This window comes from Pseudophryne corroboree, chromosome 6, assembly GCF_028390025.1.
Source record: "Pseudophryne corroboree isolate aPseCor3 chromosome 6, aPseCor3.hap2, whole genome shotgun sequence".
Lineage (NCBI taxonomy): Eukaryota > Metazoa > Chordata > Amphibia > Anura > Myobatrachidae > Pseudophryne > Pseudophryne corroboree.
Window position 1 is genome coordinate 269,241,243 of NC_086449.1, and position 17,954 is coordinate 269,259,196.

Here is a 17,954-nt window from a genome sequence, read left to right on the forward strand (position 1 = left end):
TTGTTGATTAAAGTTCTGCCTTCAGAATGACTTTCAGTTTCTCAAGGTCAATAAATCTTATAGGATATAACTACAGCTACAGGTGCCCCTAAACTAGGACTCGGCGCATCAGGCCGACGTATTGCGAGTAAGTGGATCACATTGTGTGTGGTCCACTTACGATTCCGATCTGAGGCGCGCTCCTGGGGGTCGTAAGTAGGGTTTTCAGATCTTACCTGCAGCAGGTATGATCTGACCCTGTCGCTTGCAATGAGGTGAGTCCAGGAGCTGGTGGGGAGTTGAAGGAGCACATGCAATACCTCTTCCTGGTGTATGGGCACCTTTACAGTTCTATATCGCAAACACCTTTTATTTACATATTTGTACAGGAAAAGAAATAAGTACAATTTAAAAAAGCTACCAACATAGCAGCTTTTATTCTCGGGCTAACCCTTCTTGATGTAGCCTAGAAGCATACCTCTGTAGAACCATAGATAGGTAAAAGAAGTAGCGGCCCCGTGGTAGTAAACATACTGCATCTCACACTTTCTGTTTTCTGTGCCTGGTATATTAGCTGGCCTCTGCTTCTATGAAAAAAAAAAAAACAGACAGTTCAATCCTTCTCAATGAAAACAAAAATATATTATGGGGGGAATTCAAATGTTTGAAAAGTCGGTTGGGTGTCTGTTTTTTCCTGTCTAAAAACAGACACCCAACTGCCTTTTCAAACAATTGAGTCAAAGAAATACCCGAATTATTAAAATATAATGTATATTACTAGTATTCTAAAAATATACACACAATAACAATAGACAATAAATAAAAACGAATAATTGATCCAGCCTGTAACCATAAATAGGCTTAAGTAGTGTCTGTTTGAAATAAACTTGCATGGCCGCATATGTCTCACATTAACTTAAACTAAGTACACTGTGTAGTTCAACAACAGCTGGAGTCTCAAGGTTGGCCATCACTGGTCTAGAGGGGACGTAGTACCATCTGTAAAGTAATTTTTATGCATTCTCTTTAATCTTAACGCATAAAGAGCTGAAGGCAGCATTGGCCCAAATCTCCGTCCATTCGTCCTCAGCTAGGGTAGTGTGATGGTCGGTTTCCCAAGCCGTTTCGTAGGAGGTAAGGCGGGGGAAGGGGTCATCAGTAAGTAGTGTGTATATGAGAGAAATCAGGTCTCTGGTGGAAGAATGTCTAAGGCACAATGCCTCAAAAGCAGTCAGGGGCCGTTTGGTAATAAGCGGGTGTATAGTAGAGTGAAAATGTTTAATTTGGAGGAACTGAAAAAATGTTTAGTGGGAATAGATATATCCTCCTGAATTTGAGAGAATTGGGGAAATTGTGCGTTTGTGGAGATATCATTAAGAAATCGTATGCCCCTGTTCTTCCACGGGAGGAATGATGTATTGTGCATACCAGGAGGAAAAGCATGGTTATGTAGGAGAGGCACTATCGAAGATGGAGTGGGGGCTAGGCTGTATTTTTTGTTTTGCTGAGTCCCAAATAAATAAGGAGCAAGATATGATTGGGTGGGAGACTACAGATTTGTGCCGGTTGGACTTCGGGATCCACAAAAGGGAGCAAAGGGGAAAAAAATCCCCAGTTCCAACGCCTGTGTGGCTCACGCCTATCTATTTTTCTAAGTATTGCAGTGTGTGTGTGACAGGTAAAGCTAAAGACGCCTGTAACGTCCGTAATACGTTGAAAAGTCTTTGCTGGTGGCAGCTGAAAGTATTTAAATGATCCCGTGTGTCAAAAGTGACCCCCGTACGGCGCATGCGGCAATTCTCAAATTGTCGTATTTGTGGAATTGGCCGGCAGCGTCGTCACAAATCCCCGATAGAACCCTACTCTGAACTGTAGGACTCTGAAATCACCCCCATTTTGTGTCATCTCTACTAGGGGTGGACTATTCCACCCTGGGTAATCCTACGCTGAGCGCCCAAGATGGCTGCCGCACCTGGTACCTTGTGAGGGTGGAATACACAACCCTTGGAAGTTATTACCCAAAATGCCTACACCAATCCTGCATTATGCTTTCTGTGTGCTTAAGGTTTTCTTTTATGTCTGTGTTGCTTGTCTATTGTTGTATTACTCAAATCCTCTGTATCATGTGCATTGTTTTTTTTTTTTTTTAAATATGTTTATTAGGAGAAAAATTATAGGTGTAACACACATTTCACATTTCACATGTTACATGATAACTGTTTAACAACATCTTTATCTATGACAATATCAAAGTTAATGATACGTAGGAATGTACATTACATCTGTACAACAGCAATCACATATAATGATTAGAGAATAACGTGAAAAGGATATTATGGATATTACAAAACATGTAGCAGGGAATTGTCGTCTCGCGGTGTCATTAACAGTATAATTAAGCTAAGCAAAGAGGGTGTTCTTAAAATAATAAAGTTAAGGTTAGAAGGGCGGTGATCCCCTCGTGAGAACCTCTGTATTGTACCAAGTAGTATATTTAACTACTTTACGCATGCCATCACGAATTGATTGTGGCAGAGTTACCACATAGGGTAGCCATATTGTAAAGAATTTGGGGGAATTGGATTCCACTCTAAGAGAGTATTCTATCCAGTCCATTTGGTATAGATGTGTCAGTTTAGAAAGTAGGAGAGTTATGGGTATAGGGGTTTTGTGTATCCACTGAGACAGTATGGCCTTTTTTGAAGCTGCCGCTATCCGCGCTAGTAATAATTTATTACCTGGAGATAATGAACAGCCATCAGGGTCATATTGATTCCAGAAGGCCCAGCGCAAAGTAGGCGTGAGAGGAATATTTAAAGTCGCTGTAATGTAGTTACAGACTTCTTTCCAGAATATTTGTATTATAGGGCATGACCAAAGGCAATGAATGATGTCTGCATCAGGTGAGGAACACTTGAAGCAATGGGCGTTATCAGAGATGCCCGTGAGGTATCTGAGACGGGGAGTATAGTATGCCCTGTGTAAAATTTTTAAATGCATTTCTGCATATGAGGAAGACACCAAATATTTATTAAGTAATAAGTGCCATTGTATTATGGTCTGTAAAGGGGTGTCTGGGAAGGTGATCGACCATTTAGCTAGACCTGTGGTTTGACTATCTAAATCTATCTGACGTCTGGTGTGTGCATAGATAAAGGATGTTGGATAGGAAGAGTGAGGATTTAAGCGTAGTTGGACGTCTAGGGGAAAGGCATAGTCTGCTGGCCGTAGGCGTGTTTTCAATTGTGTTGCAAAGCTGCGGATTTGAAAATATGCAAATAGTGGTATATGCAGGTTTGGAAATGTTTGTTTTAATTGAGACAGGGTGAGCATTTCGGTACAGGTGATATTCAAGAATTGATACACTAAACGTAAGCCTTGAGAATACCAGGTCTTGATAATTGCATTGGCGTTCCCGCCTTGAAAGTCTGGGTTATGGAGAAGTGGTTTGAATAAGGAGTAGGTAGGTGTCAGCCCCATGCGTTTTCGAAGGTGTCGCCATGCTTTGTACGGAGCGAGCAGTAAGGGATTCGTACGGATGGACGTCAGTGTGGAGGGGTCTGGAAAGTGTAATATGGTAGATAAAGTACCTTGGGGTAGCATATGCTGTTCTAGAAATGTATTAGCGTAGCCAGAGGAACCTCTCACCCAGTCAAGGGCATACCTATAGTTAGCGGCTAGAGAGTAGTCCTCTGGGCACGGTAAATTCACGCCACCTAATGTAGTCGGTTGTTTCAATTTGAAAAGGGCTATACGTGGACGCTTATTTGTCCAGATGAAAGTGTTAAGGGCCTTGTTAATTGTTTGAACATCTCGTTTGGTCAGAAGAAATGGGAGCATTTGGATCGGGTATAGCAAACGGGGGAAGGAAATCATTTTGTACAAGTGGCATCTACCCAAATATGAGACTGGCAAGCTCTGCCAGCGTGTAAAATCTTCCATCATTTTATTAATGGCGCGCGATAAGTTTAGCGTATATAGTTCAGCTAGGATAGGTGAAAAGCGCAAACCCAAGTAGGTTATAAACCCAGTCGCCCATTTAAAGGGGAACCTGGAGCCCCAATTTTGTGTGGCTTTGGGGCCAAGAGCCAAAGCTTCTGTTTTATCAAAATTGATCAAAAAGCCCGAAATCAAGTGGAAATCATGGAGCGTGGATAATAAAGAAGGGAACGCCGGTATGGGATCATTAAAATATAATAACAGGTCATCAGCAAAGGCCGAAACCTTCACTGGTTGTGGGCCAATTTTTATCCTTCCCAGGCAACATTTTGCACACAAGTGCGTATCAGTGGGTCAAGAGCTAGGTTAAAAAGTAAGGGAGATAGGGGGCATCCCTGGCGTGTACCTCTATGCAAAGAGAAGGCTGGTGTGTTCAATCCATTAATGGTTAGGTGAGCTTGAGGATTAGAGTAAAGCATACTGAAGACTTTAGTGAACCCCTCACCGAATTGTTGAGTGTGGAAGATTCTAAGTAAGTGCGCCCATGATACCCGATCAAACACTTTGTCGGCATCACAGCTGACCACGAGTGCTTTAGATGTTGTGGAGTCTTTGACACTATGTATTGCTGCTATCAGGGTGCGCACATTATGCACTGACGTTCTAGTCTTCACAAACCCCGTTTGGGCTGGATGTAGAATGCGTATTAGTATCGGTTGGAGGCGAGTGGCCAATAATTTGGTGAATAGTTTTAGGTCTTGGTTGAGAAGGGATATGGGTCTATAGGACTGGACATAGGAAGGGTCTTTACCCGGTTTAGGGAATACTACTATTCTAGCTTCGGTGAATCTCGGGGGGGGAGGTGAGCCATTCAACATTGCATTGAATAATGTCAATAAATATGGTATTATGTGGGGAGCTAGCATCTTATAGTATACTGCCCCAAACCCATCTGGGCCCGGCGATTTCCCATTATGGAGTGATTTAATCAAAAACAGTAGCTTTGTGTCTGTTACGGGGCATGTTAATGATTCCCGCTCTTCTTCTGTTAATGTGGGCAGGTCAGCTTTATCTAGAAACTTCATACCCTCTGTGGGGCTATCTAAAGGTGCCGCGTATAAGTTGGTACAATATTGTAGGAAGGTGTCTGACATAGCTTGCGTATTCATAGTTGAAGTGGTTGGATCAGTGTGTAAGCTAGTTATGCGAGAAGGGACGGTAGATGATCTCACTAAGTTGGCCAGTAATTTACCCAACCTATTACCCCCTCGGAAGAATTTATTCCGGTAGACATCGTAGGAGAAGCTGGCTTGTTCAGTGCAACGTGCATCATAAAGATGTTTCGCATCAGCGTAGTTTTGTTTGTTGTCTGGGGAATCATTTAATAACATTGTATTATATGCTTCAGTTAAGGCCTTGCTTAGATCACACAACTGGGTATTCAATTGTTTGCGTTTTCTAGAAACATATTCTAGTATTTGTCCACGGACAACTGGTTTCGAGGCCGACCAAAATAAATTAATGTCGTTCTCATGAATTTTATTGTCTTCAGTACAGTTAAGGAATTTATCAAAGTCCTCAGAAGTTTCTAAATATGCGGGGAAACGCCAATTATAGGACCTGGGTAAGGGGGTATCTAGAGTGATTGATATCCAAATTGGGGCATGTTCTGAGAGTGAGATTGGCTCGATTTTAGTATCCACTATATGATGCAAAAGAGAATCAGTGATTAGCCAATAGCCTAATCTAGAGGAGGAACGGTGTGGGTGGGAGTAGAAGGTGTATTCTCGAGCGTCTGGGTTGAGCATTCTCCACGGATCGGTTAGTCGTAAAGAAGAGGTAAGTAGTGTGAGTGAGGGAGGAGTGGTAATTGCGGATGCACCAGACATAGATGTTTTATCTAGACCAGCAGATTGTACACAATTAAAGTCCCCTCCCATGATAATTTCCCCCTCTGCCCAACCCTGCAAATCCGCGTATATATCAGAGAAGAAAGATGCATTAGGGCCGTTAGGGGCATATATATTAGCTATCGTGTAGAGCGGGTTTAATATTTTTAATTTTAAGAACAGGAATCTACCCTCTTGATCAACCAAACTATCTATGATAGTGGCAGGCAGTGATCTATTGAGAATAGTGAGGACGCCTCTGCGTTTGGATGTGTAGGAGGCTGTTCTATACTCTCCCACCCACGTATCTCGTAGTACATTGGGATCGGAGATCCGCCAATGAGTTTCCTGCAATAACACTATATCAGGTTTTAGTCGTTTCAAATAGGTAAGGACCTTTTTCCGTTTGATGGGAGTATTAAGTCCATCTACGTTCCAGGACACTAATCTAAATCGTGATTGCACTATTGTTGGAGGATCATGAGTCGACGACATCAGCCGATACCGACCCTACGCCAACATCGAAAAACAATGTACCATAACCGTCGATCTCAGTCCGTCCCAGCGAGCGGACCGTTATAGATCGATGATGAGAAATAACAAATGTAAAACATCAAGTACATTCCTATCACAATATGTGAACTATGTGTGTGTACAGTATCAATATTAAGAACTAAGTTACAGAACCATTTTAACATTTTGCGAACCCATATGGGCGCCCTATTAACCAATGTCAGCCTCCAAATGGAGAGCACTAAGACGTTTGCGGAGGGTGTCCTCCAACCTGGTAACCAGGGGCACCATATTCCAAAACAGTATGACAAAAGATGAGAAAGTAGGGTGAGGGGGAAGGAATATAATAAGAAAAGGAGTAATAGAGGCTTTTGTAGAGGGGGAAAGGAGCATTGAGAAATAAACAGAAGAACATAGCTAATTTGGTACTGTCGGGTCACGGCCCTTCTCGAGCTCCAGCCTCGGCAGCAATCTATCTCTACAGTGTTGAGATACATTCTAGATAACTTTTCAAACAAGAGAAAATTATTTGACTTTAATATGAATGGGTCAGTCAGAGGTGGCTTTCGGCCCACTTGAGAAGGATACTTAGAGTCAATCAGCATCATCTGTACCCGATAGAAGAGCTGCATCCAAGGAGTTCACGAAATTCCTGGCCTCCTGTGCGGTTTCAAAAAAGTGGGTTTTCCCACCATAGGTGATTCTTAGCTTGGCCGGATATATCAGCGCAAATCTGTGGCCTAGCTCGTATAGACGTTTGCAAACAGGTGAGAACTCTCGTCTTCTTGCAGCAACCAGATATGAAAAGTCTTGAAACAATAGAATCCTGGAGTCCTGGTATCTAAGGTCCGTGTATTTCCTATAGGCCTCCAGCAAACGGACTTTATCAGCATAATTGAGAATTCTCATGATGACCGGTCTGGGTCTATCTCTGCCGGACTGGCGATCGGGACCAATCCGATGGACACGTTCCACTAGGATGGAGCCCGTGGCTGATACGCATCCCAGCTCTCTGGGCTGGGTAGCCACTGGGAGACCAGGGCCATGAGTTCGGAGAATTTCACTGATTCTGGCAAGCCCACCAGACGTACATTATTTCTTCTATTCCGATTTTCCAAATCTTCTAATTTGTCTTGCAAAGATACCATCAGCTTGTCGTGTTCCATCTGGGTCGTTTTAGCTGTTGACAGATCATCCTCTAGATCCGAAATTCGTTGCTCTGCCTCGGAGATACGTTGATCATGGGCTGTGAGTTGTGCAAGCGCTGAATCCAGAGAGGTTTTTAAGGGTGCCAGTTTTTGATCTAGCAGAGATGAGAGTATATTTGTAATTTCATTCGTGGTGAAGGATTTGGAAAGATCCATAATTGGTGTGGGTTGCCCCCTAGGACTAGAGCCTTGACTGTACGTCGGGGATACAGGGGTACTGCTAGTGGGATTTTCACGATTTTTGCCTTTACCCAACTGAGCACCCCGTGGGTTACGTAATGGTTTAGACATGAATTTGTCCATAGCATTAACAGGCTCAGGTATATCTAGATCGCGGTCCAGTGGGCTGTGTTGAGTAGCCCCCTAGGGAGAGTGTCCTGATCTGGACCCTCCGCAATCCTAGTGCTGACTGAAAATATGTGTAGGGATGGGATTGTGAGACAATTTACTGAGGGGTATCTTCGGGGAGCTGTAAGTGTGGAAATATCTCTCGCAGGTGTAGATGGAGTAATGGCTCAAACGAATCGTCAAATATGACCCACTCCTGAAGGTCGATAGGTTAATCAGTGGGAGCCAGTGTCCACCAAGTATTCCTCCAGCCTTTTCTCTAATACGCACTACTAGCCTGCAGGCTATAGGGGGTGTCAGGCTTTCGCTTTCTCCGTCTGTTCCCCTATGTCTTTTTTTTTTTTTTTCTGTTTTTTTATTATTGATATATATATATATAGGGGTATGAGTATATGTATAGTAGTAGTAGCCGGGGGAGGGGGGGGGGGGGTCAGGTGGGGGGAAGGCAGAGTTGGTTGCCTGTGCTCCAGTGGCTGATTATCTAGCATATATATATATGCATATATTCTAGGCCCCAGGGTGAGAGGCTCCCAGGCAGGTGCACTACAGGCCCAGACCCCGGCCACTACCGTCCGGCGAACCCCCGACTCAGGGCGATTCTTTATGGTCGTCCTCCCCCGCTGGGACCCCTCAGACCGCAGGTCCGTAAGGTGTACTCACTCTGGGGCCCAGCGGGAGAGATGCAGCAGCAGGTAGCCGTAGACGCGCTGGTAAGACGGCCGCCGGTCTTCTCGCGGTCTCGTCCGGCGTCTGAGGTGACAGCGTTCCCGGGCAGCAGAGGCAGGCGGCGTGTGGCGAGGTGTGTCTCCCAGCCGTGGCCAGCTTCAGCGCGGGTGTCCAACGTCCTGGAGGAGCCCACGGTCTTGTCTCGAGGTCCTCGAAGCCACCGCCGGTATGGGGGATAAATCGAGGCCCCGGCTTCTGTGTGTCTCTTAGGCCGCAATCCGCGGGAGCAGTAAAAACTACTCCCCGATTCCGCGGCTCAGACAGGGGCACTGCAGTGGGGATAGGAGAGACAGTGAGGCTGCTAAGGATCTTGATTGAGCCCAGAAATGGGCTATTTATAGATGTTTAAGCCCCGTTTTTCAGGAGCTCCTGTAAAAGGTGTCTGTCTCCTTTAGCAGTCAGGCCACACCATGTGCATTGTTTTTGATATCTGTAAAGCGCCTTGAGTCCTGTTGGAGAAAGAGCGCTATATAAATAAAATTATTATTATTATTATTATTACACTGTCAGATATTTTTGGTTGTCCTGATAATTGCCAGATTTTTCAGGAAATTGTAGGCACCAATATCTGAGCTACACACATAAAAGATATCTATTTTTTTAAAGTTACTAATTTTCTATCACATCATACTGCATATGTCCACGCATAAGGAGGAGGACATAGTGATAGGAAAACAAAGGAAATATGGGCAGATTATTGAGAATGCACACACACACTGCTCGATATCGGGAGATTGTGGGCGAGATTTTTGCTTTGGAATTTCAGGTCGGAGAATCTATCATTCATGTTTGTGGGCAAAATGTTCCTATCCCCAGCATCCACTGGGCCCACGGTGGCCGCCTGCACCTCATTCCTAATGATCCGTCCCTGCTTGGAAACATATATACAAGCTTGACGTGTGGCATTGAAATGGAAATGTGGCTTTTAAATTAAAACGATTGAGCTCTGTTTGGGATCAGTCCGCCATCAGGGGAGGACTGCCGAGACTCTACTCTCAGTCCCACACCACAAGAGGTGTGAATTGGAGTGCACCGCAGACTGCCATAGAGGAACAGCACCGGTGACATTTTGAATTTAGAGCCAGAGCTCACGGACCAGCAGCCAATCAGGAGCAGCCGCAGAAGCAGCTCCTGATTGGCTTCCAGTCCACAAGCTCTGATTGGCTCACTGCTAGCTCCACATTTGTAATACTGCTTGTGCTGTCCTTCTATGGCTGTCTACGGTCGTCGCCACCTGATGTCCTGCGGTCTTGTCCTGGGAATAGAAACTGGCACCCAGAACAGAAAGTTGTGGGGGCCGCAGGAGTTCTGGCAGTACCTGGCTCCACAATTACTCATGGCAGCCCTGTTTGGGAATTAAGGAAATTGCATCTCCCACAGCTGGATAAACGGAACAGAGTAAATTGAGCAATAAGCACCAACTGTCTCTGTCTGACAGGAGCTTAGGCTAAAGTTGTGAAATGCCTGGTCCAACACTGCCAGCATCAGAGTAGCTGTGAAAGCAATCATGATGATGCAAATTAAAGAAGAATGATACTGAATACTCTGAGCTGTCTATCAATGGGGAAATGGAGGGGCCATTTCCAGATTACAGATGGAAGGCTAAGCCCAAAGAATATGTGTTTTTGTACAAATATGTAAGTAAGCTGTATATGATATAAAGCACCTGTAGTGGAGCTTTTTTTTCATTTTTCCTGTTATCTGTACAATTGCATAAGATGGATTGACTCTGGGAAATTTGTTTATCATTTTACCATCAGAAGGTTTCCTCCAAAACCTTAATGAACAGAGACCATTTGAATGGAACTGTACATAGCGTTGTACAGAAAGCACAGAAATATGTGCATGTAAAGAAGTGTATGAAAGAAAATAGCCGCCAATCTCAGAGGGACCTCCTGGACTCTCTGCACCCGTGGCTCCACCCCATTATGTCCGGATCACTGTGGCCAGCAGTAATTGGGCAGCCCGCAGCACATCCCACCCGCCACTGCAGCAGCCACAGGTGAAGCCAGGACAGGCCCCTGCAGGCTCGGACTGGCCCACAGCGGTAAAAGGGAAACCACCGGTGGGCCCCACTGCCTGTGAAGCCCTCCTCCTCTAGGGATCTGGTTCTAGACTGTGCACTTGAATTATATATTATACATATGTTCCCTTATACTGCACAGGATTATAATGTATTCTCTACAGTACATTGCTGTCATTAATCTGGCACATTATCATGCATGCACTAGCATTAATTTACTATATAAATTATCAAGGAGTCCAGACCAGGTACTCTATAATGTTTAGCCAAACCTCTGTGGTGGCTGGCCACACCCCCTTTGGAGGCTGGCCACACCTCTAATCATGGGCCCCTACCACTGCATACCCCCGGTGGGCCCTTCATGCTCCAGTCCGACACTGGCCCCCTGTGTATATACCCGGCAGCTGCAGAGCGCAGCAGCTGCTGGAGAATCCAGCGCTACCCCAACTGTGAATACCTGGCGGCTGTAGAAATCAGGGAAGCCAGCGCTGGGGAACTGGAATCAGTCTCCCCTAACCCACGCTGTGCATGTGGAGGAGGGGTAGTAATGCCTATGGGGGATGGGAAAGTGAATGAATATGATGCTGTTTTTTTTCCTTAAAAATAATAATACAATTACACTGGCCACGGGGGGCGGGGGTGCTAAACACCCCCTATGTAAATATTTGTTTAATTAATGTATTTGTACATTTAATACTGTATTAAATAAAATAAGACAACTTATGAGCGGTTTTTGGAAAGTTAAATTGTCAGTTAAGTGTTTAAAGTAATGTAGGCCATGCTTAACGGTGACATTTTTACAAGCACCTGGTCTGAAGTTTCAGTCCTGTCCTCAAAACCACAATCATAGCAAAGATGAGAGCCAGTACTTGTGTATGCGAAAATTACACATACAGTACATAGGTATGATGTGCACTGTGTAAAATGAGTTCAGCATAAATGACTCTTGTAATGTGAGTAAGTAAGTAACCCATTTTGTGCTATATTGCAGCTCTTCAAGCTCATATTGGTGTAGCAGCAAGTCCTGAGTATGGTTAGCAGGCGAGTATAGGCTATAATATATGGCAAAGTAAATACGCCCCAAGGAGAACAACACAACTACATACGAGACGTTTTGCGACCCTGGTAAGATCCCTGTAACTACTTACCCTCACAGATAGTTGACTAACAAACATTAGATCTGCACTGTTGTACTTGAACAAACAAGAATAAAACCACAAACCAGAAACAGAGCACCTGAAGCACGGTCATCTTGCCAAAGTCCTGCCTTTGCAATACTAGCCTTCCGTATAAAGGCCCTCATTCCGAGTTGTTCGCTCGCAAGCTGCTTTTAGCAGCTTTGCACACGCTAAGCCGCCGCCTACTGGGAGTGAATCTTAGCTTATCAAAATTGCGAACGAAAGATTAGCAAAATTGCGAATAGACACTTCTTAGCAGTTTCTGAGTAGCTCCACACTTACTCGGCATCTGCGATCAGTTCAGTCAATTTCGTTCCTGGTTTGACGTCACAAACACACCCAGCGTTCGCCCAGACACTCCTCCGTTTCTCCAGCCACTCCCGCGTTTTTCCCAGAAACGGTAGCGTTTTTTCGCACACACCCATAAAACGGCCAGTTTCCGCCCAGAAACACCCACTTCCTGTCAATCACATTACGATCACCAGAACGAAGAAAAACCTCGTAATGCCGTGAGTAAAATACCTAACTGCATAGCAAATTTACTTGGCGCAGTCGCACTGCGGACATTGCGCATGCGCATTAGCGACTAATCGCTCTGTTGCGAGAAAAAAATAACGAGCGAACAACTCGGAATGACCCCCAATAAGCATAGATTTAAACCACAAATATATACACACCAATAATTAAAATAACTCTTTTGTATAAGTTGGAAATGGTTAACTTCTTTGACATTGGCAGCTTAATCCAAGGGTCTTCCTCTGCTAATTTGAATTCACCAGCACATTCTTGCAAGATTAAAATAGAATAATGTTCCTTTGTTTCCAAAGTTTAACCCAAATATTTAAACCTGGAAAAGTAGGAATTAGATGTTACCTTGAAACACAATGTGGAGCTGTTGCGAGTTTTAGGATGTCATACCCAGGGGCGGATCCAGAAGAAAATTATAGGGGGGGGGCACCATGGAAGGGGCAAGTACATTTGCGTGCGGCTTCGGTGCATGTGACGTGGCGCTTCTTATACAATGCCCACAGTTGTAGCGCTCATTATGCAATGTCCACTGTACTGGTAGTGCCCCTTATATAGACCCCATAGTAGTGGTGCCCTTTATGCAATGCCCGTATTGCCCCCAGTAGTAATGTTGCCTGTAGTAATGCCCCCAGTCATTTAGCGCCCTAGTAGTTATGCCCCTGCAGTTATGACCCCAGTAGTTTACCCCCCTTTAGTTAAGCCTCCCAGTGGTAATGTCCCCAGTAGTTTGCCTGCTTGTAGTTTAGCCCCTGTAGTTATGTCCCCCTTGTAGTTTAGCCCCCAGTAGTAATGCCCCCAGTAGTTTGGCCCTGTAGTTATCCCCCAGTAGTTTGGCCCCTGTAGTTATGCCCCCAGTAGTTTGGTCCCCCTGTAGTTTAGCCCCCAAGTAGTAATGCCCCTGTAGTTATGCCGCCAGTAGTAATGCCCTCCTGTAGTATGCCCCCAGTAGTTATCCCCTTTGTAGTTGGCCCCCAGTAATAATGTCCCCCAGTAGTTTGCCCCCAGTAGATGCCCCCCAGTAATAATGTCCCCCAGTAGTTTGCCCCCAGTAGATGCCCCCCAGTAATAATGTCCCCCAGTAGTTTGCCCCCAGTAGATGCCCCCCAGTAATAATGTCCTCCAGTAGTTTGCCCCCAGTAGTAATGCCCCCTAGGAGTTTGCCCCCAATAGATGCCCCCCAGTAGATGGCCCCCAGTAAAAATGTCCCCATTAGCTGCCTCCAGTAGTAATGCCCCCAATAGATGCCCCCCCAATAGTAATGCCCCCAGTAGATGCCCCCCCAGTAATAATGCCCCCAGTAGTAATGCCCCCCAGTAGTAATGCCCCTTGTTGATGCCCCCCAGTAGTAATATTCCCCCAGTAATAATGCCCCCAGTAGTAATGCCCCCCACCCAGTAGTAATGTCCCTTGTTGATGCCCCCAGTAGTAATGTCCCCCCCTAGTTTGCCCCCAGTAGATGCCCCCGCTGCACTGAGGTAGAGAAAAGAGAACATACTTACCAAGCCACGTTCCCGCTTCCAGACCGCTGCAGTACTCCTCCTCCTGGCGTCCTCTCCTCAGCACTATGAGAGAGACGTCATGACTGACGTCTCTCCCATAGCGCACGCCACACAGTGACAGCGCCGGAGGCAGGAGCTCAGTACTGAGCTCCTGCCTCCGGCTGCCGCTGTGCAGGGAGACGGGCGCCCGCTGGTAACACAATCTCAGCGGGCGCCCGTCATCTCCCTGTGCGGCGCCGGGGGACGGACGGACGGGGGACAGAGGCACAAACGACAGGGGGGGCACGGGCCCGAGTGCCCCCCCCTGGATCCGCCACTGGTCATACCCAAAGTAGGCTGAGATAAAGTAGAAGGATTCACAGTATTCAGTATTTTATGAAATGTTTCTGCATTGTACTATGGAGAACTAAATCCTGTATAACTAAATGTTTTTCTTCTAGGAATATTTCATCAGCAGTATAATATGCTCCTAGGAGAGAGCATTTCAGGTCATACTAGGCATATAACTAAACATCATATCCTCCAGTGTAAGGCATCCTTACTGCTACACATGGGAATGTGTTGTGTATTTCTATGTCTAGTGTGACCTGGAATGCTCTTTCCTATGAGATTATTTAGATGATCTTGATTAGGAATGTTTTCACTTGAAGATGAAAATTTACACAGAAATCCACCCTAACATGACAATATTACTTGTTCTATGAATATATGTGATATTCCTGAATTAATAATTACAGAGAAAACTATCCCTATTCCATATAGTTTATACTTGTATGCTTTGTTTCCAAAATTAAAATGTAAACAGAGTTGCAAAGTGTTTAAACTGTAAGTTAGTCACTTAGATGCCTTGGTTTGTATTATAACAATTACAACTAGTACCACAACACTAGAAATATACAATGTGGTAGAGTTGGCTAACATGTAGTAAAATGTACGGCAGTACGGGAATCCTGTAGTCTGAAGATATCTTTGAAGTATCCACCAGTTTAGCACAACACCGGTTGGGTATATTAATTAAGGGTCAGTTAAACTGGTTATTGATTAAAATTCAAACACAGTTATATTGAATAAGTAAAAGCAGTGTTTAATTATATTCATCTATAATTGATAAGCACATGATATTGAGTCCAGCAAATCCTGATAATAGAAAGTTGATGGCCACCATGCATATCGTGCACAGAAATCCAGTGTGTAGTCAGGGGGTCCTGTACGTTGATAGGTATCGCTGTCCCAACATACTTATGCGCAGGGCCATCTTCAGAGGGATGGTGGTGGGGGAGGAGGACTGCCAGGACTGAAATTCCGTTCAAGGACAGAGGGGGAAGCCCTCCCCTTGCTTCTACTCAGTGTAGATGGTGTGGGGTCCATGGCTCGGCAGCCGCTGGTGATTGGCTGACTAGAGAGATCCAAAGGGGGTCTGGCTGGAGAGACCCAAGGGTGGGACTGGCTGGAGAGACAGCGTGGGGTGGCACTGGGAGACTGAAGAGGCAGAAGGGGGACCAAAGTTGAAGAGACAGAAGGGGGCTGGCTGGAGAGACCCAAAAGGGTGCTGGCTGGAGAGACAAAGGGGGGCTGGCTGGAGAGATCCAAGAAGGGGGAGATTGGCTGGAGAGATAGTAGGCGGCTGGCACTGGGATCCTGAAGAGACAGAATTAGTGCTGGAGCTGAAGAGGCAGAAAGGGTCTGGCTGGAGAGACAGTATGGAGCTGGAGAGACAGAAAGGTGGCTGGAGCTGGAGAGACAGAAGGGTGGCTGGAGCTGGAGAAACAGAAGATGGGCTGGTGGTAGAGACAGAAGGGGGCTGGAGCTAGAGAGACAGAAAGGGCACTGGAGCTGGAGAGACAGAAGGGTGGCTGGAGCTGGAGAAACATAAGATGGGCTGGTGGTAGAGACAGAAGGGGGCTGGAGCTAGAGAGACAGAAACGGGACTGGAGCTGGAGAGACAGAAGATGGGCTGACTAATGAGGAAAAATGGAGAATGGCTGGTGATGCAGAAGGGTGGTTGGTTGGTTGGAGAAACCAAGGGATGGATGGCTGGGTAGACACTGGGAGCCTGTAGAGATAGAAACTGGAAGGCAGAAGGGGGCTAGCTGGAGAGACCAACCGGGGCTGGCTGGAGAGATCCAAAGGGGGGGGGGGCTGTTGTTGGCTGGAGACGTAAAAGGGGGCTGGCACTGGGATCCTGAAGAGACAGGAGGGCTGGAGCTGAAGAGATAGAAGGGGGCTGGCTGGAGAGACAGAATGGGACTGGAGCTGGAGAGACAGAAGGAGGGCTGGAGCTGTAGAGACAGAAGGGTGTCTGGAGCATGGAGAGATATAGGGTGGGTTGGCTGATGAGATAAAATGATGACTGGCTGGTAATACAGAAGTGGGCTGGCTGGGTAGTCACCTACAGCCTGTAGAGACAGAAGAAGGGCTGGCTGGACAGGCAGAAGGGGACTTGCTGGAGAGACCCAAAGGGGTGGGTAGGCTGGAGAGACCCAATAAGAGGGGTTGGCTGGAGAGAACCAAAGAGGGGACTGGCACTGGGAGCATGAAGAGGCAGAAGAGGGGCTGGCTGATGAGACATATGGAGGACTGGCTGGAGAGTCAGAGGGGACTCTGACTGGTGAGACAAGAGGGGGGCTAGAGCTGTGGAAACAAAAGGAGGGCTGGAGCTAGAGTGAAAGAATGAGAGCTGAAGAGACAGGAGGACTGGAGCTGAAGAAACAAGGGGAGCTGGCTGATGAGACAGAAGGGGGCTGGCTGATGAGACAGAAGGGGGCTGGCTGATGAGACAGAAGGGGCAGGCTGGGGAGATGCTGAGAGCCCGAATAGACAAAAGGAGGGCTGGAGCTGAAGAGACAAAAGGAGGGCTGGCACTAAAGAGACAGAAGGGGGGCTGGCTGATGAGTCAGAAAGAGGGCTGGCTGATGAGAAAGAAGGGTAGATGGAGCTGGAGAGACCCAAAGGAGAAGCTGGCTGGGGAGACAGAATAGAGCTCCCTGGTGAGACAGAAGAGATGCTGGCTGGAGCTGGAGAGACACTGGGTAGCTGAAGAGACAAAAGGAGCATGGAGAGACAGAAGGGGGTTGGCTGGAGCTGTGAAGACACTGTAGGGCTAGAACTACAGAAACATGGGGGATGAAGCTGAAGAGAACTGGGGGTAAGTGGCTGTAGATTGTTCTCAATTGGCAGGATTACTGGCACATTGCTAACTCTTTTGCCAACAGTCTATTTTGCAGTGAGATGAACATAAGCATCTCATGCAAAGTATAAGAGATCAGTTACAAGAAACAACTGCACCCATCCTGGTCATTGCACTGCTCCTTGCTTCAAGGCGATCTACTGAATAAGAGAATCACCAAGCCACTGGTAAGTCAGACTCTGCACTTTATTATAATGGAGTAACGGGGGGTTAGAAGGTGGAGACAATGATGATAAGTTGTCCATTGTTTTGCAATTCAATAAATGTTTCTCATTTCTTTTTCATTCTTACCGTTAGTTGTAGCCCGACACTTAGATACACACTTTCTACTGGCCAACATTCCCAAATAGTTAATTATTGGCACACCAAACAACACTCTGATCTGCACAGACTATACCTAAATACTCTTTACCACACTCATATCAGCTGAGACCACCAGAGGCCATGATGTTTCTATTGGGTCTGCATCTGGAAAATTGAGATTTTTAATAGACAAAGATTAGATGCTATGGATGTACAATACAATAGAAAGCGGCGATCAGGATACTCATTCTTGAACATTTTTTTCTAAAATTGTAAACAAAAAAGCAAAATGTGTATTTACTAGATAGAAATAAACTCGTCCTGTTGTACAAATTGAAAATGTCCTCTGGAAAGAAAGGTGAGGTAAAAGAAGCCATTAGATGGGGTGTGTGTGACTGCTTCATATCTTGAAGACCAGACACAAACAATAATTGACAGTAGCAACTAATTTAATAAAGGTAACGACACAGTTTATCCTGTGGACAGTTAAGATTGGGATCATATTTTAATTTGGCCACATGCCATATCAAACGATAGTGTATAACTGTTGAAAGAAGAAATTATAAGGCAACATTTTGCGGTCAGACTTGCTTTAAGTTTGCTCCTGCCATTATCTAAACTATATTTTTAAGTA

The 17,954-nt window shown here is 45.7% G+C and overlaps 1 long non-coding RNA gene across 1 annotated transcript in view; it reads left to right on the forward strand.

Moving 5' to 3' along the window:
* Window positions 1-17,954, forward strand: part of LOC134932019 (uncharacterized) — a 60,670-nt gene that overhangs the window by 41,764 nt on the left and 952 nt on the right. Inside the window, exons 2-3 of the long non-coding RNA XR_010179226.1 lie at window positions 11,617-11,750; window positions 17,043-17,184. This is a non-coding gene — a long non-coding RNA (uncharacterized LOC134932019). The remainder of the gene's footprint in view (window positions 1-11,616; window positions 11,751-17,042; window positions 17,185-17,954) is intronic.